This window comes from Triticum dicoccoides, chromosome 6A (assembly GCF_002162155.2).
Source record: "Triticum dicoccoides isolate Atlit2015 ecotype Zavitan chromosome 6A, WEW_v2.0, whole genome shotgun sequence".
In the NCBI taxonomy this organism is placed as follows: domain Eukaryota; kingdom Viridiplantae; phylum Streptophyta; class Magnoliopsida; order Poales; family Poaceae; genus Triticum; species Triticum dicoccoides.
In genome coordinates, this window is record NC_041390.1 from 563528176 (window position 1) to 563556028 (window position 27853).

Genomic DNA, 27853 nt, shown 5'->3' on the forward strand with positions numbered 1-27853 from the left:
TAGCCAATGGCAACCGGCGCGTTGCCGTGAAGTACGTGCCCCTCATGTTGCAAGGCATGGCGCGGACCTGGCTCAACAGCCTCAAGCCGCGCAGCATCAACAGCTGGCTGGACTTCACAGAAGCCTTCATCCGCAACTTCACCAGCACCTACAAGCGGGCTCCCAAGCCTAGACAGCTCTCCTTGTGCGTACAAGGCCCCGCCGAGTCCACTCGCGATTACCTCACGCGTTGGGCCGAGCTCCGCAACTCTTGCGAAGGGGTGCACGAGGTGCAAGCCATAGAATACTTCATAGCCGGATGCCGAGAAGGCACCCTCCTCAAGCACAAGCTCCTCTGCGACGAGCCGACTACCCCCGACGAGCTTCTGGACATAGCGGACAAGTACGCCACCGCCGACTCCTCGATGAAGACCGAGCTTCGGGTAGACGTGTCCGGAAAAGTACTTAACCCGGCGCCCAAGACGCCGGCTGGGGATCCTGGCCGACGCCCACACTCGAACGACCACAAGCGCAAGGGCCCCGCGCCGCCTCCCGCCAGTCGGCAGGTGGCCACAGTTGAAGACGCGCCGCCTGAAGGGCGACCGGCGCCCAAGAAGCCCAAGGGCGGCAGGCCGGCTTGGCAGCCCGCCTTCTCCTACGAGCAAACTCTCGACGCCCCGTGCAAGTTCCACAGCGGCGCGTAGCCATCCAACCACACAACCCGGAAGTGCCATTGGCTCACCCGAATCTCTAAAGGCGAGGGGCTCGTGCCGCCTCCGCCTGCCGACCCGCCGCCTCCGGCCGCTCGGCCCGCAATCGGAGCCGTGCGCGACGAATTCCCCGACGAGCAAGCAACCTACATCGTCTTTACAAGCCAGTCCGAAGACATGCACAACAAACGCCGAGAGCACCAGGAAGTCAGTGTGGTCGCTGCCAACTCCGCCGGACACATGCATTGGTCAGAAAAGCCCATCAGCTGGAGTCGGGCCGACCATCCAGAGGTGATGCCGTCTCCAGGCTCTTATGCGTTGGTCCTGGAAGCCACCCTTGCAACAGACAGACGCGCCGCCCGCTTCTCCCGTGTGTTGATAGATGGCGGGAGCAGCATCAACATCCTGTACCGTGACACCCTGGAGAAGCTAAACGTCAAGACGAAGCAGCTCATGCCTACTCGGACAGTGTTTCATGGCATCGTACCCGGCCTGTCCTGCGCCCCCATTGGCAAGATCAAGATTGATGTACTTTTTAGGGACAAGGAGCATTTCCGCCGGGAAGCGATCTGGTATGAAGTGGTGGACCTGGAGAGCCCTTACCATGCATTGCTTAGCCGACCTGCCTTGGCCAAATTCATGGCAGTTCCCCACTATGCATACCTCAAGATGAAGATACCAAGCACCAAAGGCGTCATCACCATAGCCAGCGATTACAAGAAGTCCTCTGAGTGCGCAGCAGCCAGCAGCCGGCTGGCCGAGTCCCTTGTGATTGCCGAAGAAAAGAATATGCTGGACCGAGTCGTGGCCATAGCCGGCAAGCAGTCGGCTGTGTCCCCCGACCCCAAGGAGCATGATGCTCAAGGATCTTTCCAGCCGGCCAAGGAGACGAAGAAGATACCTCTTGACCCCGAGCATCTAGAGAGGTTCGCCGTCATCGGGGCAAACCTGAACAGCAAATAGGAAGGCGAGCTCGCCGATTTCCTCCGTGAGAATCGGGACATCTTTGCATGGTCCCCCAAGGACATGCCGGGTGTTCCGAGGAAATTCGCCAAGCACAAACTACACGTTCGAGAAGACGCGAAGCCAGTCAAACAACCCCTTCGCCGACTGTCGGAGGAGAAACGCGGGATTGTAGGGGAGGAGATAGCCCGTCTTCTGGCAGCCGGCTTTATTATGGAAGTTTTCTTTCCAGAGTGGCTCGCCAACCCGGTCCTCGTGCTAAAAAAGAACAACAAGTGGCGCATGTGCATAGACTACACAAGCCTCAACAAGGCCTGCCCCAAAGATCCCTTTACCCTGCCAAGGATAGACCAAGTGATAGACTCCACAGCCGGATGCGAGCTGTTGAGCTTCTTGGATGCTTACTCAGGATATCACCAGATAAAGCTGGATCCAGACGACCGCCTGAAGACTGCCTTCATCACGCCATTTGGAGCCTTCTGTTACCTGACTATGACATTCGAATTGAGAAATGCCGGTGCCACCTTTCAGCATTGCATGCAGAAGTGCCTCCTCAAGCAGCTCAGCAGAAACGCTCACGTTTACATGGACGACATCATGGTGAAGACGGAGAAGCGCGACACCTTGCTGGGAGACCTCAAGGAAACGTTTGAGAACCTGCGCCGATTTCAAATCAAGCTCAACCCCGAGAAATGTGTGTTCGGAGTGCCAGTCGGCCAGCTCCTAGGCTTCCTGGTCTCCGAACGCGGCATCGAATGCAACCCGGTGAAGATCAAGGCCATCAAGAGAATGGCGATCCCCACCAAGCTTTGAGATATTCAAAAGTTCACCGGGTGCTTGGCCTCCTTGAACCGCTTCATCAGCCGGCTCAATGAGAAAGCTCCCCCCCTCTATCGTCTCATGAAGAAGAGCACTCACTTTGAGTGGAACGACCAGGCCGACCAAGCTTTTCACGAGCTAAAGAAGATGCTGGCCACGCCGCCCGTTCTGGCGGCGCCGACTGAGAAAGAGCCCATGCTCCTCTACATCGCCGCAACCAGTCGGGTGGTCAGCACCGTCATCGTAGTCCAACGCCCAGAAGAAGGCCGAGCCCAGCCGGTCCAGAGGCCGGTGTATTACTTGAGCAAGGTGATGTCCGCCTCAAAGCAGAACTACCCGCACTACCAGAAGATGTGTTACGGTGTGTACTTCACCGCCAAGAAGCTGAAGCCCTACTTTCAAGAGCATCCCGTCACGGTCGTATGCACCGCCCCGCTGGCCGAGATCATAGGCAGCCGAGACACATCCGGCCGGGTGGCGAAATGGGCCATCGAGCTGGCCCCTTACACGATCTTCTACCAGCCCCGCACCGCCATCAAGTCCCAAGCACTGGCCGACTTCCTCGTCGACTGGGCCGAGACCCAGTACCTGCCGCCGGCTCCCAACTCCACCCATTGGCGCATGCACTTCGACGGGTCCAAAATGCGCACCGGCTTGGGAGCCGGCGTCGTCCTTACCTCTCCCAAAGGCGACAAGCTCAGATACACACTACAGATCCACTTTGCCGCCTCCAACAACGTGGCCGAGTACGAGGCGCTCATACACGGGCTCCGGCTTGCCAAAGAACTTGACATTCGCGGGATCCTATGTTATGGCGACTCGGACCTGGTGGTCCAGCAATCATCCGGCGACTGGGACGCCAAGGACGCAAATATGGCGAGCTACCGCTTCCTGGTCCAACAACTCAGCGGATACTTTGAAGGATGCGAGTTCCTCCATGTACCGCGAGCCGACAACGAGCCAGCCGATGCCCTGGCTCGAATAGGCTCTACTCGGCAAGCAATACCAACCGGCGTCGCTCTACAACGCCTCCTCAAGCCATCTATCAAGCCTTCTCTATTATCCGACTCCATCTTCATGCCGCCTGACCCCGATGCGGCCGGGTCCGGCTCGAAGAACCGAGCAGGCGACCCCGAGACTCCCGCAGCCGGCCCGGGGACTTCGGCAACCGGCTCGGAGACTGCCACACCCGGCTCGGGGACTGCGGTAGCCGGCCCGGGGACTGCACCAGCACAACAGCCGGCGGCCGACTCCAGCATTTCACCACCCAGCCCGCCCACCCTGGTGGTAGTAGCCACATTGGCAGTAGAAGATGTCGCGGCTTCGTCATGGGCTCAGTCCATCCTCAACTTCCTAGTAAACCAAGACCTGCCGGCTGATGAAACAGAAGCAAGACAAGTCCAACGTCGAGCCGGAGCCTACACAATCGTCAACAGAGAACTAGTCAAGCGCAGTGTCACTGGAATCCTCCAATGGTGCGTCGAGCAAGAGAAGGGCATTGCAATCCTCAAAGACATTCACCAAGGTGAATGCGGCCACCATGCGGCCTCAAGATCACTTGTCGCCAAAGCCTTCCGCCATGGTTTCTTCTAGCCGACTGCTTTGGATGACGCCAAAGAATTAGTTAAACATTGCAAGGGGTTCCAACTCTTCAGCTTCAAGCCACACATGCCGGCTTCGGCACTCAAGACCATTCCCCTCACTTGGCCCTTCGCCGTTTGGGGACTGGACATGGTGGGCCCATTCAAGACGGCGCGCGGCGGCATGACGCATTTGCTCGTCACCGTGGACAAATTCACCAAGTGGATTGAGGCAAAGCCGATCAAGAAGCTGAATGGGCCGACTGCTATGACATTCATCGCAGACATAACAACTCGGTACGGCGTGCCACACAGCATCATCACCGACAATGGCACGAATTTTGCCAAAGGAGCCTTGGCACGTTTCTGCGCAGCCCAAGGTATCCGACTGGACTTAACATCCATCGCCCATCCGCAGTCAAACGGCCAGGTCGAGCGAGCCAACGGCCTCATCCTCTCCGGCATCAAGCCCAGACTGGTCGTACCTCTGGAGCGCTCAGCCGGCTGTTGGCTCGATGAGCTGCCGGCTGTCCTCTGGAGTCTACGCACTACACCAAACAAGTCAACCGGCTTCACCCCTTTCTTCCTTGTGTATGGTGCCGAGGCGGTCATCCCAACTGATATCGAGTTTGACTCGCCTCGAGTAACCATGTACACGGAAGCGGAGGCCAAGGAAGCACGAGAAGACGGCGTCGACTGCTGGAAGAAAGCTGGCTGTTAGCCCTCAGCCCGTCTGCCATCTACCAGCAGGGTTTGCGCCGCTACCACAGCCGGAAGGTCAGGCCAAGATCTTTCCAAGAGGGCAATCTTGTGCTCCGGCTGATCCAGCAAATAGCCGGCCAGCACAAACTATCGGCCCCTTGGGAAGGCCCCTTCGTCATCAGCAGAGCTCTAGGCAACGACTCCTACTACCTGATCGATGCACAGAAGCCGAAGGCACGCAAGAGAGACGACTCCGGCAAGGAGTCGGAACGACCATGGAACGCCAGCCTCCTTCGAAGATTTTATAGTTGAAATGCAGTATGTTCCACACTAACTTTTGTATTAAGTACAAGACAAAAGGCTCCCCGAGGAGGGCTCGGGGACTGCCATCCCTTATCTATGAATGAAAAGTATCATGCTTATGACCTTGTCATTTCATTTACTTGTTCCGTCCGACACCGGGTTCGACTAGTCGGCTCGGGGATTGGCCGACTGGAGTTATATTAGAAGTCCTACCCACAGTCAGACAAGTAGTGTGCTGGCTCCCAAGCCTTCTCTTGCCAAAAGTCGCAGTTCGAAGAACGGGCTGTCCGGCTGGCAAGAGTTAAAGGCAGGAACGGGCGCCCACACGAAAAATGGCTAGGGACTAACGGACTAACATAACAAAAGCCTGTTTTTTCTCCCACCACCGACTGGCCACCAGAGTAGCCGGCCGGCCGGTTTCCATTCACTTCACTTCAATCCAAGAAAGCTCAAGTACTTGCCTCCGCAAAGAGGGAAGGCGGCAAAGGAAAAGGCCTAAGGATAAAAAGTATACGCGAATGGAAACCAAACATGCACATAACAATATTTACATAAAAGACCTCCGAGAGGCCAGCATTCAACATAGTTTGGATACACCCCCAGTGGGTGGAACTGCGAAAACTTAATGAAGATTGTTCAAAAGACAACAAGCAGGAAAAGTAAAGACGGCAGGTCAAGCTGGCGGAGCAACCGACGAGCCAGGCTGGTTGGCAGAGACGGTCGGGCCGGCTGAAGGAGCGGCCGGCTGGTGAACTTCGGCTTGGTGACCGCCTCCCGCAGAGGGCGCGCTTCCACGCACTTCGTTGCTGGAGGCACGGTCGGCCTGAAGTCGGCTGGTTGTTCCACCAGCCGGCTCGACGTCTTCGCCGTCCTCCTCCTCGTCATCCTCGCCCTTGTCGCTGGAGGCGATCTCCTCCGCCGAGTCCTCGCCCACCGTCGGGTTCAGCCCGAACCACTCCTCCGGTTGAGCAACACCGTCGTCATCGATTTCGGGTGCGAAAATGCTGATGTCGGTGCACTCGGCGATCGTCGAAGCTCGCTGGGCGATAGCCGGCCTCACCTCCTCCAGCTCCGCGTCGGCCTCCATCCGCCAAGTGCACAGCTGGTCCAGGCTCACTCCTGGGTACCAAGCCCGAACGAACTCCAACACCCGCCCGGCTCCGAGGCAGGCCGCCGACGCCTTCCAAGCCTCGAAACGACCAACTGCGACCTCCAGCCAGTCGGCAGTCCGGCTTGGGGTGTGGGGGATCGTCTCGCCGGGCCAGAGGGCGGCCAACACTTGCGCCCCGGTGCGTTGGAGCCGATGAAGCATCCAATGAGCCGGCTGCAACCGCGCCTAGACAGCCAAGAGCTGCTCCTCAAGCGTCCGGTTCGCATCCGGCGCGATGTTGGCCCCCGTTTGACAGCGCGCCTCGCGATGGGCTTCGATGCTTTGGGCGGTGAAGGCGGAGTATCCGGGGAAGTAGTCTGCACAAAAAGATAAGCAGCAGCACAAGTTAAGCCAAAGACCAGGCGGCAATGGGCAGGAGAGGAGCGAGGAAGGCGGCTTACCGTCAATCAAATCCTCGATCCGGCCGAAGCCTTCGTCCAGAGCTCGCCGGGTCTCAGCCCAGCTCGCCGCCTCGGTCTCGTACTCTGCCTTCAGGGCGGCTTCGCTATCCCGCGCCTCCTGCAGGGCCGCCTTGTGGCTCTGCTCTTGGTCGGCCAGCTTCTTGGCCAGGCGATCACGCTCCTGGACCAAGGCAGCGTACTCGGCATCCTTGGTATGAAGGGCGGCTTTCGCTTCGCCGAGCTCCTTCCTCAAGTCAGCATTGGCCCCTGAAGACAAAGAAAAAGAAAAATCAATAAGGAAAGAGTCGTCAAGAAAGATCCGACCCGACTGCTCAGCAGTCGGCCCGAATCTTGGGGACTACACCCAGTGGGTGCGCTGACGCGCCCCCATAGGAGACAGACAAGATCGAGTACTTACTTCGGCTGTCGGCCAGGTCGTCGGTCCTCCGACTCAACTCCCGAGCCTGGGAGTTGAAGGCGACATCACGGAGGTTGTGATATTCCTGGAAGTTCAGATAAGAGGCAAAAATAAGGAAGCCGTCAAGAAAGATCCGACCCGACTGCGCAGCAGTCGGCCCGAATCTCGGGGACTACACCCAGTGGGTGCGCTGACGCGCCCCCACGGAAGAAATCAAGAGAGCAAAGTGGCCAGTCCTCGAAGCTCGCGGTGAGCCTTGATCCCCCGGGCTTGGCATCGTCCCCCACGACGGCGTCTTCCATGGCGGCCGCCCCCAAGTCCGGATCGTCGACATCGTCCGCCGTGCGGTCGGGGGCATACTGGCGTTCTATCCCCGCTGTCCCGGTCGTCGGCGGGAGAAGGGGGTTCTGCTAAGAAGGACCGACTGATTAGAAGCCGGCCATCATGAAGCCGGCTACCAATGAAAAGAAGAAAGAAACGAAACTTACCATGGGCGGAGGGCTGGCGCGAGAATACGACGCCTTCCCGTATCGCTAGTCCTCGGCGAGCTTGCAGTTGGAGATATAGTTTACCATGTAAGACACCTCCGCATGAGGCATCTCCCTGGTGCTCAGCCGGCTTGGGTCGAAGCGGACGCTCATCTGGCACATCATGTGGGGCCGGCTTTGGACAGTAGATATCCGGCGCTCCACGAAGGCGGCCACCAAGTCGGCCCCGTTCAGGCCTTCCGACTGGATCATCACCCGAAGCCGGGAGACGGCGGCGTTCCCGGCCTGAGACAGTGACCGGGACCAGAAACTCCATGAAGGCTGCCTCCCAGCCGGCGCGCCGGCTACGTAAGCCGGCAGGTTGACGTAGTCTCCTTGCTCGGCAACGTTCTTCACATAGAAGTATGATTTCTGCCAGATCTTCACCGACTGGATCAGGGGAATAGGCGGGAACGGGTTGTTCTCGCTCGCCCTCCTCATGGCGATGAAGGCCCCGCAGGGGGAGGGCACGCCTGCGACGACGGCGCCGAGTTTGCTCTAGAAGAACTCCCCCCAGAGCTCCCGCGTGGGGAGCAGCCCCAAGAAACCTTCGCAGAGGGAGACGAAGGCCGACAGCAGCATCACCGCATTGGGCGTGAGGTGATGCGGCTGAAGGTTGTAGAACTCGAGGAAGGAGCGCAGAAATCCGCTCGCCGGAAGGCCGAAGCCGCGCAGGAAGTGCGAGCGGAAGACGACCCGCTCACCCTCTTCCGGCGCAGGCGAAATCTCCGTCTTCGGCGCCAGGCGGACCCGCACAAGGTCGGCGTCGGGCAGGCATCGAGTCTATCGGAGGAACTCAACATGGTCCTCATGAACGTTGGAACCGTCCCACGAGCTCGACAGCGCCATGGGAGCAAGATGATGTGGAGCTGCGGCGGCTCTGAGACGGGAGGCTGCGGCGGCAGCAAGAGGAAGAAACGAGGGCGAGAAGGGGCGGAGCGAGAGAGAGCGTGCGAACCTCTGCCGCTCCCCCTCCTCCCCCTACTTATAGGCTCATGTGGCCGAGCCGAGGAGGCGCGGCGTGGGGAAACGTGGGGATCGATCGTGCCCACTCCCCCACGTCCCGCGTTTATTGTGCCTTAAACGACGAAATAAAACCGCCGCGAGAAGGCGAACGGCCCATGTGGGCCACGGAAGATCCGCGCTCGGACCAAGGCCTCGCGCGCGTGCGCTGGCAAGGTCTCGCTGCCACGTGGCCGCGGGAGGACCCGCGGCCAGCACGTGGGTCAACCACTTCCCGCCTGCAAGACGCAGGGCTCCCCGAAGTCGGCAAACATCAGCAAAGCCGGCTCTTCAGGATAGGAAGCTGACCAAGCTTCTCGTCCTTTTGGCCGCCTCGAAGCTCGATCAGCTTCGGGGACTACTGTCGGAGTAAATAGCCATGGGTAGCCTAGCCGTCTTCCCCTGGCCCTTCTGAAAAAATTACGAGCCCGTCCGGCTCTCAAGAATCCAAGAGATGGAGCCTCCTTCCCCTTGCTGGCTGCCATCCAGGCCGGCTTTCGGAAGGCGGCCCGACTTTAGCCCTCATGAAGAACGCCACAGGAGGGCCGACTTCAGGAAGCCGGCCATGAGAAGGCCGACTCCAAGAAGCCGGCTCCCATAAGGCGGTCGAGACCGTACCCTCAAAGTTTGCACCCACCTAACGGCGGTGCGACGGGGCGTGGCTACAGTGAAGCCTGCCACCCCCGAATCCCGGAGCACGCCCGGCACAGCGCGCCGTACGGAGTAGGCATGACCCGTCCGGCACGGCACTGTTGCCATGTTGACCTTGGTGTCACCCACGACGGGCCGCCAGCATGGCCCACAGATGGTGGGCCCCTTCGGGCAGAGAGACGCCCGAAGGCGGCCACGCCTCCAACCAGTCGGCCCAAGACAGAGCCGGCTCCCCGCAGCCGGCTTGCCGCCTTCCTCGTAGGAGACGCCCCATTAAGGAGACAAGATGTAGTGAGGCTACAGCGATCGCCCGGCGAGCGGCGGCACTGTAGCCGCGCCTACCACGACGAAGCCCACATCACCAAGATGGAGCCACAGTAACCAGCCGCTGACCAGGCCCTGGACAGTGGGGCCTGCCTATCGACCAAGGGGCCGGCAGCCGGCGGGACCCACCAGTCGGCGGGCCTCAGCAGCCGGTGCAGAAGCCGGTGAGCGCAGTCACAGACGGCTGGGCCCCGCGCCCAGTCGGATTACCATTGTACCCCCGAGGAGTAGGCCTATATAAACCCCCCGGGGCACCCAAGCAAAGGGTTCGACCCCCTGCTAGTCCTAGACACCACACAAGGAGAAGAAGCAGGCTGGCCATGCCCTTCTTCCTCCTCCCACCAAACAGCTCAAGGAGCATTGTGTAGCTACTTGTTCATCTAGTGATCATGCGGAGACCCCGCAGAGCAGCAGTAGGGGTGTTATCTCCACGGAGAGCCCGAAGCTGGGTAAGATCCGCCGGCGTGCATGTCTTCGCCTTATCCCGTTTCCAGGCACCGGCGATGTCTTACTGGCTCCCACAATGATAAGCCACCCGTTGGCATATGTCGCACCCACCACCCGACAACCTACGTGGACACCATAAAGGGGTGGCAATCGGGGTGGTTCTACATCACCGAGCCACGCGACTCCAACTGGGTGGCGGCCTCCAAATTTCGATCCGGAATCCCCATGCGGCTCACCTCCTCGAAAAAGAAGGGCATGTCCCGGGGTTCTTTGGTAGAGCTGACCGGACTCCAGACCTGCATCCAGAACATGACGAACAAGAAAATCAAGCTCGTCAATGTGGTCCAGGTTACGCTCTTCCGCCGGATCCTTCCGTGCCAACAACAGGCATTTGTTTTGTGGGAGTTCGACTCGGCCCAGCACCAGACGCTGCGAGAGCTCTACGACACGACGCATGAGGATGTCTGGAGGGTGTTGTTCAAGGGCGCCGAGATGCCTCCCTCCCTCACTGAGGACCGCGGACTCAGCGCAAAGTGTCGCGCCCATCCGGTAGGCTTTTATATCTCTCAGGGTATTTATTTGCCCTAGTTTAGTTATATGCTGGATCTAAGCTTTCATGTCATTAACAGGACTGGATAAAGACAACGGAGCAGCTTGATTGCCCAGCCCCCTGCCCTAAGATCCTACAGACGCTCTTCTAACGAAGATGCTGACTCCGGCACCTTACGAGGTGCCGGAAAAGAAGGCCAAGAAGAAGGCCGCGGGGACCCGAAAGGGTCTCCGGCGCAAGGTTCTGTCGGACCCATCGTCTGATGAGTCCGACGCGCACTCTTCCCACGGAAACGAGGAGGAGGAGAAAAGTTCTCCCACCCCCAGCCGGGGGAGACAAGAAAAGGAAGGCCGACCCATCTGGGGAGGCCGAAGGGTCCAAGAAGGGAAAGACCCTCCCTCCGGACTGTGCCACGATGGCCGCCGATAGCGGCGATGAGTGGCTACCCAGGGACAAGCCCCTGGCGAAGTCGTAAGTTTCCGGACACCATAGTACTTCATTGTATGTTTAATTGTACTGCCTTTGCTCATGCCGAACATGATTATGCAGTCCAGCCCGAGCTCATCTCGACGTACCCTCGTCGAGCGGCTCTTTGGGCTCGTCGGATATGAACAGCGGTTCTCCTTCGATGGCTTCCACCCCTCGCCCTACGGACAACGCCGAGGTGTTGTCTCAAAAGGCACCGAGCCAAGGGGAGGTGATCCTGGGGGCGCCTCACGGCGACCTCCCGGACCCTGGGTACCAAAGGAGCGAGGCTCCTACGGGCTTCGAGTTCGGGCCCCAGCCGGACACTGCGCCGAAACCTTCGATGGTTCCGGACTCCGGTAGGTGGTCCCCCATTAAGGGGGGCCAACCATCCGTGTCGGTGTCTTCTGTCCATCCAGAGGCACCGGACAACTTGTTGGAAGCACTGTGAAGCGCTTCCATCGATGAAGAGCACCGCACTATTATGAGTGCGGTGGTCAAGAAGGTTCAGTCCGCCAAAAATGGACTGACCGAAGCTTGCGCCAGCCTCCTAACAGGCTTTGAGGTAAGAATTCTAATTATAAAAATATTACCACATAGATAGTAGCCCCTGATGCTTTGTTCGGCGTTCGCGAAGAAAAGCCGAAGAGTATCGAATGATAACTCAGGAGTCTAATTAGAGTATGTCTATGTGTATGTGCAGGCTTCACTGCTGGCCGCTGCCGCACGTACTGCGGAGGTCTCTACGCTAAAGCAGGACCTGAAGCGATCCGAGGACGAGCTCATCCTTACCAAGAGGCAGCTCGAAGAGAGCAAAGGTAAGATATACCCTTGTCTTTATAGTTAAAAAAGAAGTTTGAGTGTAAAGTAAGAGGATCATCATGAATTTGTCAGGGGCCACGACCGAGGTGGAGACCCTGAGGAAGGTGTTGTCCAAGGCCGAAGACAAGGCGGCCAAAGAACGCATTGAACGGGAGAAACAAGAAGCCCTAGTAGGCGAGGTGCAGCAAGAGCTCGAGGCTCTCGCCAAAAAGCACGAGTCCTTGGAGCTTGACTCTAAGACGCGAGAGTCCAAGCTCGCGTAGGCGCTTGAAAGCATCCGGAGTGCCAAGGCTGAAGCCCACAAGGCCCTCTAGGAGACTGACGCGGCGAAGAAGATAGCAGTGGGTAAGGTATTCAATATGCAAAGCAAGCATGTGAAGGAGACTTTCCTTTTCCTTACCCGAGTTCGGAGCTCTCCAGGAGTGTTTGCAGATCTTCCCCGCAGTGTACTGGATGCCGCAGAGTTTTACCAGGCTGAGGAGGGGAGCTCAATCGAGAAGTTGTTCTGGTCTCAGTATACTGGGACCGAACACCCCGTGTCCTTGAGCGACCAGCTGAAGCAGTTGGTCGAACTTCACAAGATGGCCGAACAGGCCATGAGGGGCCTTATAGTCCGGATGTGGCCTGGCGAGCCCCTGCGGCAGCTACTTCGGTCTGGTGAGGCGGCTGGTGGAAGCCTGCCCACGGCTTGAAGTCATCAAGCGGTCCGTCTGCATCGAAGGTGCACGCAGGGCTTTTGCCCGGGTGAAGGTGCACTGGGCGAAGCTGGACGCCGTGAAGCTTGTGAAGGAGGGGCCACTGGAGGGCAAGGAGCATCACTGCCTCGAGAATTACTATGAGATCGTCCAGAAGGGTTCCCGCTTAGTGGCGGATGAGTGTGCCAAGGATGTAATTTTTGAATGAACATCCCCATGTGATCCTGTAATATGAAAAAAGTTCTTTTGCGCCATGCGATGCTTTCTTAATTTAAAATATTACCTTCTGTACGGCCGTTTATAAAATCTGAGAGTTGGCCAGTCGTCGGCTTCTACCCCCATGTAACTAGTACTGGGGTGTTCGGGGTAAATATGAACACTCTTTACCCCAATTTTTGGTCCTTCGAGGGAGGTGTTCAGCGCAACGATCCAGGCAATTGGACTATAATGCTTTATCACTCTCACTTAGCCATAGAAGTCTATGATTTTAAATTTTTTGCCAAGCCCCTGGTATTCGGAGGGCCGAATTTGGGGCGCTATACATGCCTAAGCCGGACAAGGCCGACTCCTCGCCCTAAGGGGAAAAAGTCTTTAAGGACTTGAGACCTCTCGAACAGCGACCAGTCTCTCGCCTTATCATGACAGTCAGTTTTTGGCTTTCTCTACTGAGGTGCTCGTCTGGAAGAACCGGGACACAATCGCAGTAGTTCTCCCACCGCTACCTTAGCCTTTATAGCGGAACATAAGGTACCAAAGCATGGGAGCCAGGAAACCCAACATTTGACCCAAGACATGATTCGGAGCTGATGCATATAATGCTATAAGTTCGGGGTGTCGCACTGTCGAAAGTGTTCGGACTTCTTGCACCGTATTACGGGGTAAACGAGAGCCCCTGGCGTACTGACCGTACCCGAGTGTGCAAGTGCGGAATGTCGTAAATGGACATATAAGAGAAAGAGAAAAACTTAAATAATGCAATGACAGATTAATAATATGCATTGTTATTTGAATAATACGTCGAAGCATACTGGTACAAGTAGTGCAATAAGCATAAAGTTGGACAATTCGAAATGTCCTATCCCAAGGCAAGCTACGCATAAATAGTGAAAAGCGGGTATATCAAGTATTACTAGAGACCACCTGGCGGTTCCCGTATTCATCTTAGCTTCTTGCCGCCTTGGTTGTTGATTTCGGAAGTGTCCGCATTTGGACTGCCAGAAAGGGCTTTCGAAGAGTTAGGCCCTGAAAGAGAAAAGGAATGCCAATGGTATACAGACCCTGGTGTGGTTAAGCCACAATGCGGGGAGTGTCCTGATTGTGCCCCTGCCTATGTCCATGGTATTTTCAATCGTAGTTATGTACGCGCGGCATGAATTTCATCGTTCTACTGGGACTGGGACGGGGGCCGGATTGCTAGGCGAGCACTGATTGTGCTAGGTGATCCTGTTTCAGATTGTTCCGGACTCGCTTGAAGGTGTCCGGGGGCTGTAACACCGAATGAGTGGTCTGCCTGAACATGCTACTTTGTGCCTCTGCTGCAAGGGCCACAGTGTGCTCTTCCGTACGGAGCGAGCGTTATGTGTTTCCATTTACTGTTGTGACCCCGCGAGGTGCTGGCATCTTGAGCTTGAGGTATGCTTAATGCGGCACTACATTGAATTTTGCAAATGTTGTCCGTCCGAGCAGTGCATGATAGCCACTGCAAAACGGGACGATGTTGAAGATTAACTCTTCGCTTCGGAAGTTATCCGGTGATCCGAAGACCACTTCCAGTGTGATTGAGCCTGTACAATGGGCCTCTACACCTGGGGTGACGCCTTTAAAGGTGGTTTTGCTGGGTTTTATCCTCGAGGGATTGATACCCATTTTTCGCACTGTATCCTGATAAAGCAGGTTCAGGCTTCTGTCACCATCCATAAGGACTCGAGTGAGGTGAAATCCATCAATGATGGGGTCTAGGACCAGTGCGGCGGATCCGCCATGATGGATGCTAGTGGGGTGGTCCCTACGATCGAAGGTGATCAGACAAATAGACCATGGGTTGAACTTTGGGGCGACGGGCTCCATCGCATAGACGTCCCTTAGTGCACGCTTCCGCTCCCTCTTGGGAATGTGGGTTGCGTATATCATGTTTACCGTCTTCACTTGAGGGGGAAACCCCTTCTGTCCTCCTGTGTTCGGCGGTCGGGGCTCTTCCTCCTCGTCGCTATGCAACCCCTTGTCCTTATTCTCGGCATTTAACTTGACGGCCTGCTTGAACACCCAAAATTCTCTATTGGCATGATTGGCTGGCTTGTCGGGGGTGCCGTGGATTTGACATGAGTGATCCAATATGCGATCCAGACTGGACGGAGCCGGAGTATTTCTTTTGAATAGCTTTTTCCGCTGACCGGATCTAGAGCCTCTGAATCCGGCATTGACTGTCATATCTTCGGTGTTATCACTGTTATTGTGGCGCTTTGTTCTATTATGACGCTGCCTACCGTTGACATCTTTGGTATCCAAGGTATCCGGATTTCTTGATGTGTTGTTGCTGCGAGCTAGCCAGCTGTCCTCGCCCGCGCAAAAGCGGGTCATGAGTGTTGTGAGGGCTGCCATAGATTTCGGCTTCTCCTGGCCGAGGTGGCGGGAGACCCACTCGTTGCGGGTGTTATGCTTGAATGCCGCTAGGGCCTTTGCATCCGGACAGTCTACATTTTGATTTTTCTTAGTCAGGAACCGTGTCCAGAATTGTCTGGCCGATTCCCCTGGCTGCTGGGTTATGTGGCTCAAGTCATCAGCATCTGGTGGCCGCACATAAGTGCCCTGGAAGTTGTCAAGAAATGCATCTTCCAAATCCTCCCAACTGCCAACGGAATCTGCTGGCAAGCTATTCAGCCAGTGCCGAGCTGGTCCTTTGTGTTTTAGTGGGAGGTACTTGATGGCGTGTAGATCATCACCGCAAGCCATGTGGATATGAAGGAGGAAATACTCAATCCATACAGCGGGATCTATTGTGCCATAGTATGATTCGATATTTACGGGTGTCGGTGTCAAAACCGGCGGATCTCGGGTAGGGGGTCCCGAACTGTGCGTCTAAGGCCGATGGTAACAGGAGGCAGGGGACACGATGTTTTACCCAGGTTCGGGCCCTCTTGATGGAGGTAAAACCCTACGTCCTGCTTGATTTATTCTTGATGATATGAGTATTACAAGAGTTGATCTACCATGAGATCGGAGACGCTAAACCCTAGAAGCTAGCCTATGGTATGATTGTATGTTGTCCTACGGACTAAAACCCTCCGGTTTATATAGACACGGGAAAGGGCTAGGGTTGCACAAGGTCGGTTACAAAGGAGGAGATATACATATCCGTATTGCCTAGCTTGCCTTCCACGCCATGTAGAGTCCCATCCGGACACGAGACGAAGTCTTCAATCTTGTATCTTCATAGTCTAACAGTCCGGCCAAAGAATATAGTCCGGCTGTCTGGAGACCCCTAATCCAGGACTCCCTCAACAGGTTTGAAACCCTCCGGGAATTCATGATTCATAACTTCATCAGTGAAGCATAGGGGGTGTGCGGCGCCTCTGTGCCGGGCTATATCCCGACATAGTTCGTATGAGTCTTGTCTGCTCTAATCGGCCCGGCCGGATTTGCTCTTGGTGTTTCCGACGCGATGATCATCGTCCCATATGGGCGCATGTGCCCGTATCCCGTATATTGACCTTGCAATTTTTGCCTTACTGTCCAAGATGTCTCGCAGGTCCTTTGTGTTGCCCCGGGCCTTAGTATTTTTGACTGAGTGGCGACGGAGTGCGGTCTGAGCTTTAGGCTGAAACGCCTCTCTGGCTTGGCCGCTTAGTGGCCAGTCAGCCACGTTGTACATTGGTCAATGAGGTTTCAATGCTTCCTCCTCGAGGTGAGGTAGCAACATGTGTTTTGGGTAACTCTTGGACGGGCACTCGAGTTCATGCTCCTTAGCCCCAAGGACTTCGGTTCACCTGTCTGCTAGCAAGTCTTGATCAGCTTGAAGCTATTGATGTTTCTTCTTTAGGCTATTTGTCGTGGCCATAAGCCGGCGCTTGAAGCGCTCTTGCTCGACGGGGGTCCTCAGGCACGATAAACTCGTCGTCGCTGAGGCTCGCCTCATCTTCCGAGAGAGGCATGTAATTGTCCTCCTCCGGTTCTCCATATGCTGCCTGCTCTGGAGGGCTAGCTTGTTCGTCCTCTAGCTCTACACCGTGCTGGAGGGGATTGTTGTTGTTGTCTTCGGCGCTATCCAGAGTGTTATTATCTCCTGTGTCGGTATCACTGCTCTTGTTGTGGCGGGACTTAGAGCGGCGCCACTGACGTCAGCTCTTGGGTTGCTTCTTGGAGGGGTCATCCTCCACTGTCTCATCGCCATTGGCTTCTTTGGGGGTGTCCACCATGTATATATCATATGATGAGGTGGTGGTCCAGTGCCCCGAGTGCGGTGGATCCTGTTCGTCTCCAGCTTTGTCGTCCATACCGTCGAAGTCTTCGGAGCCGAAGTCGAGCATGTTGGTTAAGCCGTCGACAGTGGATACTAAGTGGGTGGTGGGTGCGCAGTGAATTTCTTCGTCGTCCGCATCCCATTCTAGCCGGACATAGTTCGGCCAAGGTTCTCCTGACAGGGAGAGAGACCTTAATTAATTTAGCACATATCCAAAAGGTGAGTGCTGAAAGATATCCGCGAAGGTGAACTCCATGATCGGCGCCCAGTCGGACTCGACGGGCACGGATACGAGTGGCTCGGAGTCCGTGGCCGGAGATGAATCCAGTGGTTTGGCGACACGGCTCCCGTAAGGGGTGAAGTCAGTATCCGGCTCTATTGCCACTGAAAGCGCGGCCTCCATGGCGGGGTCCATCCCTCCGCTCTTGGATGGCACAACTTGCTCCAGATTGATGGATGGAGTAGTTGCGGATGCGATCTCCCGAACATTGTCCGACGGCAGAGTTACATCATGCTCGTCACGACTGTACGGCGCATCCGGTATGGGCTCGAATCCATCGAAGATCAAGTCTCCGTGGATATCAACTGTGTAGTTCAGGTTTCTAAATCTGACCTGATGTCGAGGGGCATAGCTTTCGATCTGCTCTAGATGGCCAAGCGAATTGGCCCGCAGTGCGAAGCCGCTGAATACGAAGATCTGTCCGGGGAGGAAAGCCTCACCCTGGACCGCATCGCTAGCGATGGTCGGAGGAGCCATCAAGCCTTATGGTGACGACACAGTGGAACTCTCAATGAAAGCACCAATGTCGGTGTCAAAACCGGTGGATCTCGGGTAGGGGGTCCCGAACTATGCGTCTAAGGCGGATGGTAACAGGAGGCAGGGGACACGATATTTACCCAGGTCTGGCCCCTCTTGATGGAGGTAATACCCTATGTCCTGCTTGATTGTTCTTGATGATATGAGTATTACAAGAGTTGATCTACCACGAGATCAGAGAGGCTAAACCCTAGAAGCTAGCCTATGGTATGATTGTATGTTGTCCTACGGACTAAAACCCTCCGGTTTATATAGACACCGAAGAGGGCTAGGGTTACACAAGGTCGGTTACAAAGGAGGAGATATACATATCCGTATTGCCTAGCTTGCCTTCCACGCCAAGTAGAGTCCCATCCGGACACGGGACGAAGTCTTCAATCTTGTATCTTCATAGTCCAACAGTTCAGCCAAAGGATATAGTCCGGCTGTCCGGAGACCCCCTAATCCAGGACTCCCTCATGGGGTGTTCATGGCAAGCCGGAAGCTCGAACATTACCTCCAGGGTCACCCAATCACTATGGTTAGCTCTGCTCCTCTAGGAGACATCATTCAAAATAGAGAAGCCACAGGACGATTCGCCAAGTGGGCTATTGAACTTGGGTCTCATGGTTTGAAGTATATGCCACGTACTGCGATCAAATCTCAAGCGCTAGTTGACTTCATTAACGACTGGACAGAGTTGCAGATGCCAGAGGAGAAACCAGACAACACATATTGGACGATCCATTTTGATGGGTCCAGACAGTTGGAAGGCTCGGGGGCTGGAGTTGTTTTAACTTCTCCTCGAGGGGACAAGTTTTGTAATGTGTTGCGATTAATGTTTCCTTGTACTAACAATGCAGCAGAATATGAAGCCTTGCTCCATGGTCTTCGAATGGCTAAAGAGATGAGTCTGAGCTGGGTCCGATGCCTTGGCGATTCAGATTTGGTGGCTCAACAGGTGTCAGGCAAGTGGGATTCCAAGGATCCTCTCATGGCGGCATATCGCCGCGAGGTCGACGCTGTTGCAGGGCATTTTAAGGGTTATCAAGTGGAACACATTGACCGCAGAAAGAACGAAGCAGCCGATGCCTTAAGCCGGTTGGGATCTCAGCATAAGCCGGTACCCCCTAACACCTTTTTGGATGTTTTACATAACCCGTCTGTTAAATTGCCTACAGAGGAAGATTTGGCCATTCCTGACCCAGAGGCACAGTTAGTGGTGGCTACTCATGTTATTCTAGATTGGACAGTACCGTTCCTGGCTTACATGACCCGGGGCGAGTTGCCAGAGGACGAGACACTGGCCTGACAGATAACCCGGCGGTCTAAGTCAATGACGATTTCTGGCGGAGAGTTGTATCATCGCAGCGTCACTAGAGCGTTCCAGCGTTGTGTTTCTCCTGAAGAAGGTCAAGAAATACTCCGTGAGATCCATGAAGGGGATTGTGGTCATCACGCCGGGTCAAAGTATATTGTGGCCAAAACTTTTTTTCATGGTTTTTACTGGTTAACGGCTCATGCTGATGCAGAAGATCTGGTCAGTAGGTGTGATGGATGTCAAAAATTTGCACGACGAGCACATGTGCCGGCTCAAGAGTTGCGGATAATTCCAATCACTTGGCCGTTTGCAGTTTGGGGGCTTGACATGGTTGGACCTTTCAAAAGGTCTAAGGATAAAAAGACACATCTTTTAGTGGCAGTTGACAAATTCACAAAATGGGTTGAGGCAGAGCCAGTGAGTAAGTGTGATGCAGCCACGGCAGTTCAGTTCATGAAAAAGGTGATTTTTCACTTTGGTTTTCCACACAACATTATCACTGACAATGGCACTAATTTGTCCCAAGGTGCTATGGAGGAGTTTTGTCAACGTGAGCATATCCGGCTTGATGTTTCTTTCGTAGCTCACCCTCAATCTAATGGTCAGGCTGAGAGAGCAAATCAGGAAATCTTAAAAGGTCTCAAGCCCCGGCTTATGGTTCCCTTACAATGGACGATGAGTTGTTGGGTAGAGGAATTACCCTTGGTGTTATGGAGTATCAACACCACTCCTAACAGGTCTACAGGTTATACACCTTTCTTTATGGTTTATGGAGCGGAAGCGGTGCTGCCCAGTGACATCCTTCATGACTCGCCTCGCGTGGCGGCTTATGTTGAAGCTAATAATGAACAAGCCCGGCAGGATGCACTTGACTTGTTAGATGAGGAGAGAGACTTGGCGGCGGCTCGATCAGCAATTTATCAACAGGACATGCGCCGTTATCACAACCGCCGGGTTAAGTCCAGGACCTTTCAAGAAGGTGACCTGGTGCTCCGGCTCATTCAAGATCTGTCGGATGCACACAAACTATCCCCGCCTTGGGAAGGACCTTTTGTGGTCAGTAAGAATTTAAACAACAGGTCATATTACCTCACTGACGTTCGAGAGCACAAAGACTCACGTAAGTCGGAGGAGGAGACCCGCCGGCTGTGGAACATTGCTCAGCTTCGGCCATACTACACCTGAGCTACCGGCTCTCGTCATGTACATACTTTGACGTTGTATATATTACGATAAGTAATAAAGCAGGACCTCTGCCTTTTTCCTCTTCAAAGATCATATATCTTTCTTATTTTCACTATTTACATGACTATTAAGGAGCTGATCATATCTGAATCTAGTTTAACCTTTTTGGTCTGGCTTATGATCGTATTCGAATCTAGCTGTAAACCTCATGGTCACTTGGGGGCTTCCTGTTCAAACATAGGTCATATTCGAACCAAAGAGAACATAGCTGTCGTAACCCTCTTGATCGGCTCAAAGCCAAACTCACTAGGGGGCTTCTTGATCGTATCTGAATCATAGCTTAACCCCTTTTTGGGTCCGACTTGGATCGTATTCGAATCAGGGTCATTAAAAACCTCTCAAGGTCATTTGGGGGCTTCCTGTTCAAACATAGGTCGTACTCGAACCAAAGAGAACATAGCTATTGGTACCCTCTTGATCGGCACAACGCCAAAGCCACTGGGGGCTATATGATCATATTCGAATCTGAGCTTAAACCCTTTGGTCCGGTTTACTGATCGTATTTGAATGAGAAACCCCCAAATTTATGTTGTCGGAAATCTGCTATTTTGTCTTACTGGTTTTTTATTGTCTTAAATTTAAATTATTAGTATGATTTTTATTTAAGCCGGCTCGATTACTTGACAATAAGCCACCAAAGGCATGATAGTCAACAGGTGTATGGAAGCATTGACTTCTCAAAAAGATTGGGTCATCAACCTCATCACCCGGGCCATATAGACTGGTAGTCCAGATGCAAAAAAAACACAGGTATGACTGTGTTATTCATGAATAGATTTTTCTGTGTTTTTTCATTAATCAAAGGTTGTTTCAACCTTGTTTATTTCACGTCTGGTTCTGTTTTTTCTACTATGATAAAATCATTGGTCCTGTACCGGGTGTTCTGACCCGTCCGGTGCTAAACCGCCAAGCCAGTTTTTCCTTTTTCTACAGGAACAGAGTTGAAATACTACAGATGTAACCATAGATGTGACACATATATTGACATCAGGAGCAAAGAGTCACACACGGCATCTTATGCACGATGGCATAGGCAAAATATGTAGTTTTTTAAACTAACCTATTACAAGGCATTAAGAGCCCAAAAGGTTACTATTTTCTCTCTCTTAAAACAGGTCCTAAGCTAAAAGCTGGATTGTTCAGATGGTTATGACTCCCCCCTGGCCGGTTCACCTCCCTCCGCTGGCTGAAAGCCGGGATTGGACCAATCAAAGCCGTTCAGAGCAATGAATTCAGCCTCATCATCAATTAAGCCGGCCAGGTCAATCTCTGGAGCAAATGTATGTGGGAGAACCGATGGGATAAGATCCGTCACTTATAAGAGGGAGCCGCCATCTTATTATTCTCCATATCAAAACCCGGCTGATATTTATCGATGTTGGTCTCATCTCCAAGGACGGTAGCTTGAGGTCGAACTCCCCTCACATAGGCAATGAAATCATCTTGCTCAAATAGAGTCCCGTCTTCCTTCATGGTAGGGTACCCCTTAGCTACATCCACCGGGTCTAGATCTGGCACCCAGGCTTTGGAACGGCTCAGGGCAGTCAGGGCTCCGGCTCTAGCACAGGATCGTTTGACCTCTTGGAACCTGGCGGGTAAGATTGATAATTTCTTCAAGACATCGCTCAACCGATTGGGTCCTTGGTTGGCAGAGGAGATGGTGGCAAGTGCTCGTTGAGCGCCAATATACAATTGCTCCACCAAGGTATAAACCGCCTTCAGTTTGGTCACGCTGTCTTGGCTCAGATTTTTTGCTTCATGGACCTGTGAGTGTTTTTTTAACAAAAGCTCAGTAGGCGGCTCATCTTCCGGGTCAAAGGAAGGTATAAATGATTAATACAGATGACTTACCAAAGATGGCGGAGATCATTTGAGACACCCGGTTCTTTAGGCCGGTGAGCTCCGTGGTAACCTCTTCAAGGGCCGCTTCAGCTATTTCAGCACGTTGTATCAGCAGCGTCTTTTCTTCGGCCCAGGATTTCTTTTTTGCAGTCAAGCTGGTTTTCAATTTTTCCGTCTCAGAAAGACTCAATTGGAGTTTAGAGTCAGCAGTCTTGATTTCTGCCTCCTGATCCGCCAGCCGAGTCTTTGCCTCAGTCAATTGGGAGCCCGATTCAGATAGGGTGTTCTACAAAACATGCACATGTGTGTCAAGGCTTAGCTTGAAAGTTATAAGGGTTCAAGTCTCAAGTACTTTGCACCGCAATACCACTTGACACTTGGGGGCTAATGTCTTCCAAAGCAATTTTTTATGACTCTTCTATGTTTCAAGTCCCAAGTGCTTTACAAAGTAACAACATTTGGCACTTGGGGGCTAATGCATGATATTCATAAAGTTTCTCAAGATTAAGTCGGATTGCAATACTTATTGGGACTAGTAAAAGACAGTTATGAAGTTAAGTACCGGTTCATTTATGATAAATTGAGCTGGCCCTTGGGGACTACAGATCATCCAGGTTCATCATCTGAAGACTTGGGGGCTGGCAGAGTGTAAGTGAACTGGAGAACATACCTCATATTTTAGCTGCAATTGTTGGACCATCTCAATTTCTGACTCACGGCTGGAATGAACATGACTGAGATAGCCAGACAGTATATCACTAGCATTCAGATGAGTGTAGTGAGAGATATCAAAATGCACTTTCTGCTTCTCCAAGGCTTCTTGTTTAGCAGTGTGCCAGGCTAACACGGTAGGGGTCCCCGGTTCAACAAATCGGCTACCAGTAATCAACACGTCAGTATCAGAAGTTGTTGGCGGGTTAGCTGAACTAGATGGTTCAGTGATAGCTGGATTAAGGCTGATCTCATCGGCTGACAACTCAGGAGGATCCAATTGAGTATGAACAGTCGGGTCTTCAGGTGCTTCAGCTTCAGAGGGAGGAGTTGGCATGGCCGGCTCAGGTGCAGGAACCTTCGGGTCTTCTGACGGCTTAATCACCTTGGCCTTCTTGGATTTGGATTGGCCACTGAGAAAGGTTTTATGAGATAGTTGGTATAAGAATGCAGTTTTTAAAGATATGTCGGGGATATACCCCGCGGCATGACCCGGCCGAATGTATGACCCGGCCAGACTAGGTGACTCACTGGTGACCCGCCCTGACTTGGCGACTCACTAAGTGACCCACCGGGATCTCTCCACTCACTGATGACCCGGCCGAGCCAGGTGTCTCATTGATGACCCGACCAGTGGGTTAGAGGAGCGACAAGACCTGGAGGCCCAGTAGGCGGTTCAAGGAAGGCCGGCTTACGTTATGGTAGGCTGGCTTTAGAGGAAAGCATAAGGAATATTCTCTTACAAAGGAAGCAAGACTAGGACTCCACTTGCAATAGCGTAATCCTAATCCTAATAGGACTAGTCATGTAAGCCGCCCCTCCAACATATATAAGGAGGGGCAGGGCACCCCAAGAGGGAAAGGTTCCACAAGTTGGACAAGTCAGGTTTAGACAATAGCTCTCGAGATAGAGCACTCTTGTAACAGGGATCATCATCATCAATATCAATGAAGCAGGATGTAGGCTTTTACCTCCACCGTGAGGGGCCGAACCTGGGTAAAACATCGCGTCTCTCGTCCCGCTCAACCCCTCTCAAGCTACCACATAGATGCGTTGGCCTCGCGACTAAGTCCTGACACTAAGGACATCTGCCGTGACAAATCCACGACAGTTGGCGCCCACTGTGGGGCCTGCGCATGGTGGTGTTGAGTTCTTGAAGAGATTTCTTTCAGGGATCAAGAAGTTTGTGATTTTTCGGACAAAGAAGAGACGGTTTAGAAAGATCTTCATCATCCTCAAGTTCATCAGTCCGGAATTATCATTCGTGAAATTTTAAGGTTTAAAGGCAATTAGGGTTTGCAATTTGTTCGCTGATGCAAGTCGTCGGCAGGATCCGATCGCTATTATGTCAAAATCAACTATGAAAATCAGAGTCTCGAAGCTTATTGGCCAGGCTGTTTATTACTGCTTCCGTGTTGACAAGGTCAAAACTAAGAAGACCTCGTAAAGAAGGGAAAGGAAGGGCACGTCTCTGACTGTGGTTCTGAAACCCGCGAGCAATCTCAAATAAATTTAGAAATATTATAACCGAGCACTTTTCCAGCCCTCTCACGCATCCATCGATTTGTGCCGTCCGATGACATAGACTGGTCGTTTTTGGTCGTGCGATGCACCTCTTGGCTCCTGTGTGGGACGCTATTCTCAAAACAAAATCGGAGGTATCTTGATCATTGATGCAAGTTGACGTCTGATGCCAAACCGACGGTCGCGATACGGCTCTATCCGCCTCCGTCCCTCCGAGCCCCGCTCCCCTTCCATCCCCACCCCGCACCGCATTGGCGCATCCCTCCCAGATCCCATCTCACTCCGTGCCCCCACACGGCCACACCCCTCCCTCCCAATCTCGGGTGAGGTCGCCGCCGTACAGAGAAGAGAGAGACGATGGAAAATGGCAACCATGGGCTGGGCGCTGGAGTGAGTCGCCAATTAGCACATCTCTGTTGAGGTCGAGCCACCCAGATCACTACAAACTCCAAATCTCGCATCCAAAACAAGAGATCATGGCGATAGCGACATTGGATGTCCCCGTGATCAAGGCAAAAAATCTCACCAGCGATGTTAGGTCCATCCTCTACAGGTATGTGTCTCTCCCCCTTCTGTGCATCCCCTACTTTTGATGGGTTCGCTTACTTCAGAAATTGGGAGAAGAAGGAGGCTTGCCAATTGCAAACTATTGCTCCATATCACGCAGGCATTAAGGCTCCCCTGATCTCGTTCTTGTGGAACTGGAACATCGACCTTGCATGATCTCGACGTAGAGTAATCCAACTGGTCCGCTTGCCGGATACATGCCGATTCAACAAGTGTATCGGGCACGCTACTGTTCAATACCATCCTCTGCACTTACGCCCTACATCAACCATAGATGTGTGAGGAGGACAAAGCAGGAGGACGGGACGAGAACGCCTCTATCATGTAGAGTACTTAGGTATTTTTGCTTTATGATATCCAAAATAGATTGTACTGCAAGGTCAATACTACAGAATGGTTCTAAAAGTTTTTTTAGCTTGATCTGTTGCATCAGTCATCTAATTGTAGTTCTAAATGTTTTTCTCGATTACAAGTTCAATCATAGCTTCGTTTGATCTGTTGTATCAGGTGAAACGAGTTGTGCTCATTTGTGTGTAAACAAGATCAGTGTAAATGTACATGATTAGATGGCCGAGCTATATAGCGTAGGGACAAGATGGGCACAACAAGTTTGAAGATGGCAAAAAGGGGCCTTCAGGAGATGTATCAAGGATTGCAGCGAATAATATCCTGTCGATTGGAGTCCACTTGCTGGATATTGAGAAAATAAGTCGTCTTGCTACACGCCTTTAACGGTGATTGATATGCGCTAACTCACGGACGACCGATTATTGCAGGTCCGTTACCATGTTGATGTGTGTTCTTACTTCAGTTCACGCGCATCTAAACAGTCTCTATTGTGTGTTGTCTCGCTGTTTGTTCCCCACTCCCATCCTGAGCTCCTTATTCCATGGTCTCCGACAGCCATAGTTGATGCTTAGGTCACCACTCCATCTTGTGAGCTATGCCTGTCTCCCCTCCCTCCTACCTACCCATTTTCGTTAATTCTTGCTCCATGGAATTTAGAAACACTTCTACCCTGTAAAAATAATAATTTAGGAACACTTCGACCCCCAATTTTTTATTCCCCTTTTTTTACTGAGTTCGTCGTGACTTGCTGCTACAGGCTTGTGATTACATATACGAATTGGATGTCCTAAGGCAGATATACCTCGGCTGGTCGCCCTTGATTAGTTCATGATACAGCAACTGTATATATGGAAGTAGCGGCATGTTTAAGTAAAGATGGTTGACCGGAATGACTATGGCTGAACATAGTTTTGTGGTTCAGATTATGTACTATGTTTCCAGAACCCTTCTATTAAGGTGTGACTGTGCACACAGAAGTTTTGGTTTTAGTTGTAGGCATATAGCTGATGTTTATCAACTAAATCACCCATGACATACATGTTATAACTAAAGCAAATATGACATGGTGGCCACCTGTACATACCGAATCAATGCCTTAGATATTGTTATTATTCATGCTCAGTTCAACTTGGTTGGCTTCTCTCTTGCCTCAGATTCACCGTTCTTCCTATGTACCTATCATCTTCTGCCCAGTTAATTATGGGTTCTAACTTTTGCTATAGTTTCTTCCTAATTTGATGCAGGTGGTGTTAGTGTGCGAAGTGGTGACTGGTTCTACTCGATTGACTGAAGGAATCCTATATTTTTTTATCTCCAATAGCAAATGGCCAGGTCACGAAATGTATGTATACTCCATTGGTGATGTGCTTGCTGCCACTGGTTTGAAGACATAATGGATGTATGATTAACTATTTTATTCAACTCCATGGATGTGTTTCTTGGGCACGTATATGTTAAAATGTTCATGAAAGAAAAAAATACATACTTGGAAATTTACTTAGTTAGATATTCAAATTTTATAGTTTAATTTTTGAAATTATTATTTTTCATACCATTGTCAATTTTTATGTTTCAAAAAATTAAAATTATGTGGTGGTTGTGGTGTAGCCAACCAAAGGCATGAATGTTGCATGTGGACACGAGGAGATAGAGCCTATCAGAGGTGCCTCTCTAGGGTCGTCCAGCCACCAATGGTGAAAGCAAGCTACAAGACCAGCCCGCTCCTCCTATGGATGCAGTGGACATCATTGGACAAATTCACACAAGCTCCTATGCTTGGGCCCTGAGTTCTCTCCTGTCACAACTTTCGCTTATGACTGGCCAGAGAATCTACTGGTGCATACATGGTAGGAGATATTGATTCATGGTTGGCCTTCTTTGTTTGTTAATCATGAAATTAATTATTTGCTTATGATTCTTACTTGTTATTGATCTCTCAGGTTTCATCAAAGCCTCCCATGGTTGCACCTTCCATTTCTTCTGGTAATTGAGAGAGATAAATGCAATTATGCAGTGAAGAGGGATGAGTAATTAAATTATTTGATTTGTTGAGCAACTCCAGAATAGATATTTACCGGTACATCTCAATTATCTAAAGAACTAAAGAGGTTCTGAACGAATTTCTTCTATTCTTTGGAATATTTTTGTGCTATACACGGAAACATTTTTGGTTGTTTCTTGGATGATTCATATGTGAATCTAAGCTATTCTCATACGTTCTGAACCTTATGTTCATCTAACCTTTATAATACCTCCAATTTTTGGTAGTAAGATGTGATGTTTGCTTACATTAGCCAATATTGATAGTACAATCCTTTCCTCAAAGCTTATCTAAAATTTGTTTTCTTCATATGCAAAAACTGTGGAGTTTGCTTCAGAAGGTATTGAGAATGCCTATTCTAAAACTCATTCCAAGTAAATCTAATGCTTCAATTACATCAACATTTGATTTGAATTTTACGTGCTCACTTTTTATTGAAGGCATTTACCCCATTGTATACATGTGGCAGTCCATGTATAATTAATGCTCACTTT

General features: G+C 52.3%; 1 long non-coding RNA gene across 2 annotated transcripts; it reads left to right on the plus strand.

Moving 5' to 3' along the window:
• Positions 1 to 24682: 24682 nt before the first annotated feature.
• LOC119314207 lies at positions 24683 to 27306 on the plus strand. 2 transcript variants are annotated; one of them, XR_005152233.1, is made up of 6 exons: positions 24683 to 24956; positions 25071 to 25307; positions 25478 to 25746; positions 26563 to 26660; positions 26927 to 27165; positions 27259 to 27306. It is a non-coding gene; the product is annotated as an uncharacterized LOC119314207 (long non-coding RNA). The 2 variants fall into 2 exon arrangements; XR_005152232.1 differs by having other exon boundaries at positions 24683 to 25307.
• Positions 27307 to 27853: the final 547 nt, after the last annotated feature.